Source organism: Hippopotamus amphibius, chromosome 8 (genome assembly GCF_030028045.1).
Source record: "Hippopotamus amphibius kiboko isolate mHipAmp2 chromosome 8, mHipAmp2.hap2, whole genome shotgun sequence".
Taxonomy (NCBI): domain Eukaryota; kingdom Metazoa; phylum Chordata; class Mammalia; order Artiodactyla; family Hippopotamidae; genus Hippopotamus; species Hippopotamus amphibius.
The window spans coordinates 140,588,017-140,592,882 of record NC_080193.1 but is presented as its reverse complement, the minus strand read 5'-3'; the positions used below and the strand labels follow the sequence as shown (position 1 = coordinate 140,592,882).

Below are 4,866 nucleotides of genomic sequence, written 5' to 3'. Positions count from 1 at the left end.
GAAGAGTTTCCTGTATTTTATTTCATTAACACAAGTCTATAGATGCTTGGCTAATAGATTGACTCTACTCTGATTTGTATAAAAGACATATGGAAACAGTTTGGGCACGTTATTTACCGGAGTTCATTCATTCATTCATTCACTCACACATTTATTCATTTTACATTCACTGAATACTACACGCTCAGAATCTGTTTCGGTGTTCTGACAGGTTAAGGAGATGAATAAGTCACAGTCTGCAAGCTAAGTGGCTTTCCATCTAGAGGTAAGGACGTACATAAAGAGATAGACAGCATACTGGGCTACATTCTCTAATTGAAAAACACATGAGAATATAAGACAGGAGTGAATAAACTATTGAAAAATAGCTAAGAGTTCTCAAACATTTAACTAAGACTGAAGTGTTTTACTTTACATGTATTCATGACTCATATAACCATTGCAACAGGCCTAGAAGGTGATCACTTTTACCATCTCCATTTCATTGAAGAGACAACTAAGGCATAGCCTGGTTAAGTGACCTGCCAAGGTGACAGAGTCCGTATCCAAATCCAGGTAGTATGGCTTTAATGCAGTGCGGCTCTACTGGTATCATGTTACTTAAGGTAGTCAGAGTGGGCTTCATGGAAGAGGTGACATGGAAAATAAATCTTAAGGGATGAGTAGCAGTTCTTTTGTGGAAAAGGAGAAGAGTATTCTGGGCAGAAGAGCTAGAATATATACAGATTCTGAGGCATTACTACTGTATAGGAACTAAAACTTTTACTGTGAAAATGGCAAGGTTATTTGATCTTGATATGGGATTGTGCATTTGTAATGCTGGGTTGTTTGGAATTCAACTCAGAATCGGTTTGTACTTATAGGGGATGTTTAAGTGGCTTGACTACAACTGTGTCTTATTAGGTACCTCAGGAGAATGAAGTGGAGAGAGGGTCTAGAAGAAAGGGCACCAAATGAGACAGCTGAAATATCCTAGAAAAAAAATTACAAAGCTCTAAATGAGGACAGTGGCAGCCCTGGAGATGGAGAGGAAAGACATTAAGGGAATAAGTGAAAAGATAGTCAGGTGGGAGTGAGGGGCAACCCTGAATCTTTTTAATTTCGGAGACAGTATGGATGATGATACCAGTAACCAAGGATAGAAATAAAAGAGGAACTCTTTTTGTGCCTAGTGCAGCCATGGCTTGTCGTGCCAAGAAGCACCTGAAGTGTGGAGAAGCTCCAAAGCACTGGATGCTGGATAAACTGACTGGTGTCTTTGCCTTTCATCCATCTACCCCACAAGCTGAGGGCAAGTCTCCCCCCTAATCATTTTCCTAAGGAACAGACTTAAGTATGCTTTAAAGCAGATCTGCACGCAGGGGTTTGTTAAGATTGATGGCAAGGTCCGCACTGATAGAACCTACTCTACTAGTTTTATGGATGTCATCAGTATTGACAGGACTGGAGAGCATTTTCGTCTGATCTGTGACATCAAGGGTCGCTTTGCTGTTCATCATATTACACCTGAGGAGGCCGAGTATATGTCCAAAGTGAGAAAGAGCTTTGTGGGGACTAAAGGAATCCCTCATCTGGTGACCCATGATACTCGCACCATCTGCTATACTGATCCCCTCATCAAGCTGAATGACACCATTCAAATTGATTTGGAGACTGGCAAGATTACTGATTTTGTCAAACTTGACACTGGTAACCTGTGCATGGTGACTGGATGTGCTAACTTGGGAAGAATTGGTGTGGTCACCAACAGTAAGAGACATCCTGGTTCTTTTGATATAGTTCATGAGAAAGATGCCAACGGCAACAGCTTTGCCATCTGGGTCTCCAACATTTTCGTTGTTGGCAAAGGCAACAAACCATGGATCTCTCTTCCCTGGGGAAAGGGTATTCTTCTCATCATTGCTGAGGAGAGAGACGAAACTGGTGGCCAAACAGAGCAGTGGATAAAATGATCTCTAGGTGACAAGATTGGGAAAGGCTTTGTACTTAAAGATAATACCACACTGAAAAAAAAAAAAAAAGAAATACAAGAGGAAGATCAGATATGCAGCCACTCAGTGGTAAACAGTGAATGCCTACCATGCACCTGGCAAAAGTACAAGGTTCTAAGGACACAATGATTCCATCTTGACCTCTGAGCGCTCAATGCCTGGCAGAGGAGCTCACAGACAAAATCGATTACCCGATACACAATTCCGTCCATCACAGCTAACTTTCAGAGTATAGAATTTCTCTCAGTGGCCTGATTAAAGGTAAAGAAAGAAAAATCAACTTCACAATCAAACTTCAAATCTGGAATACCATCAGTTGAACTTAATTGTGGTACTCACATAAAGAAACTATATAAAAGTGTTCCGTGCAGATTAAAATCATGATCCAGGTCACAAAATCCCCCTCCATGCTTTATATTAATCATATGACATGAAGAAATACAAGAAATAAATTAGACTTCTCCTTTCGGCAAATGTTTTAATGAGCTTAATCCCGTGGCTTGCTATTAAAGCTAGTGACTGGCTTCTTTGAAATGAGGCATGCATTTTCTTTCTTGTTCATAAAGTCAGCTTCCTGTTTAGTATTCATTATTCATGTCTATTTTTATCAAAGAGCACTATTACATGAAACCATGATCCAAGCATGTTTGGCTCTAATTTTTATCTCTGGAGGGAAGAAAATTATACACCCTTATTATACTGGTGTATGATTGTTATATACACGTGTGATCATAGAGCATATGAGTTGCTTCATAGAAGGTGGTGCTATTTAATTCGGTCGTTGGGCTAAAGAATCTTGGCTTAGTCACACTTGGCTTAGTTTAAAACATCAACATGCCATTGAAGAAAAGCCATTAGCCTTATAAATAAATAGTAAAAACAATTGTTGATCAAGTCTCATTTGGACTGTATCTGGATATTCTAAGAATTTCTTATGTGGAATTAAGAATAGAGGGAACTGTAAATACATTTTATCTGAATACTGTGACTCCTGGTAACTTTGGCCGACAACCCGGGATACCACAGCTATTGCTATTCTTTTGAAGCCAAAGCAAGATTTGGATCTTTGCCTCTTTAATTACTGATAGTTATCTATGGAACATGCAATTATGATGGCTGAGACAAAACTGGGCATCATATTGCTACCATTTCCCAGCCACTCACAGAGAGGTGACATCAACATTGTCCATATATGCTTGTTACATTGTATTTATACAGTATTTCTTTGACCTAGGATGCCAATGGCTACATTATTCCATTTCCCCTTTACTCTAATTGACTATATTCTATGGCCACTGTGGAACCAGGTGGCAGCAATAAGTTTATGGTTTAATGGACTACAAGAAGAATGAGGCTTTTAAATACAAAGCTATTTCAAGAAATCACACTTATAATAATTAAAACTTTAAATTACCTAAATATACTTAATATATATTTATCAATGTAGTAGAATATCAGATAGCCATTAAAATTAGTATTATGACTATGTAAAAATAATACATATGTTTAAAAAATAATTAGTGAAGAAACTGACCAGAAATATAAACAAACACAATTACAACTAATATGTATAGAAGACTGGAGAGGAATTAAAGGAATTAAGAGATTATGTATGAGTTTAAAGCAATATACACACAATGAGCTCAATATTTTAAGTCTATATAAGCATAAGATAATCGAAAAAGTAGAATCAAAATCATAAAAAATAGTTATCTCTTGGTCATTAGGTAATAGGTGATATTAATTTTTGACTTTGGCTATTTCTATATTTAAAAAGTGTTCTGTTTCCTGTTACTGATACAATGTAAAATTAATAATATTAGAACTTTTATATTAAAGGTAATTATGCTAAAATTAATTTAATGGTAAGAAAGGCATTTAAAAATAAGAATATTGTTCAAACAATTTCTACTGCTGTAAGTTTAAGCCTTTAGATATCAAGGACATTGAACTCTGTCTCCACACGCCCGCCTTAGGCTAGATTTGACATGATGCCATCCTGCCTACTAGGTTTTTTGAAGATATGATTTCTTTTGATTGATGAACAGATTCCTTTTCAACATTTTCTTCGAGAAACGACACACTGTGCTGCTTTTCTAAATTCACTTTTGAGGTACAGCAAGGAGGTTCCCATATCTCTTCCCATGCCTTCTCCCAGTGGCAGTGGACCAGTAGGGGTGACTGGAGGAAGCACAATAAGATCTCAGTGAGTAACCCTACTTCTGACCCAGCCGCTGAGCCCTACTTTATGATAAATTATTTTACTTGCCTGGAGGAGAGAGATTGTATTTTCACAAAAAAAAATGGTAAGGGCGCTAGAGGTAAGAAATACATGTTTAAATTGGAAGAAGATCTTGAGAATTAAAAAAAAAAAATCTATAGCTGGGCATTATGTAGTTCCAGTTGAAATTTAACGGCAGAAGATGGGAAAGCCTGGGGTGAAAGCATGTAATTGGGAAAATATTAATGTATCCATGCTAAATTTTCCCTATGCTTGGAGAGTGCCTGCAAAGCAAATGTCTAGCAGTTGAACTCTTGCTTTCTTGCTATCCCAGAGAGACATGATGCTGAAACTTCTGAACCTAAATATACTACTGTCAGTTTTGTTACAGTTATTAATTGTACACTGGAAAAGAACCAATCATAACATAGTTGGAGAGTGTTTCCCAGGCAACAACTTAAGGGGCAACTTTTAATCTGTAATGACCCGTAAATCTTTGGCTATAAATAGGGGAGTCTGGAACAGAAGCCCATTCTCAGGCTACAGGCCAGTATTAACTGTGAGATGGTCTTCTGATTTCCTATGCTCTCTTCTTTCCTTCATCAAGCAACTCTTGCTCCCCTTTAAGTCTTAGCTCAAAATTGCCCTCCCTTT

At 37.6% G+C, this 4,866-nt stretch overlaps 1 pseudogene; it reads left to right on the top strand.

The window, feature by feature from the left end:
* The first annotated feature begins 1,179 nt into the window (after positions 1 to 1,179).
* On the top strand, positions 1,180 to 1,947 carry LOC130858976 (40S ribosomal protein S4, X isoform-like; annotated as a pseudogene).
* Positions 1,948 to 4,866: the final 2,919 nt, after the last annotated feature.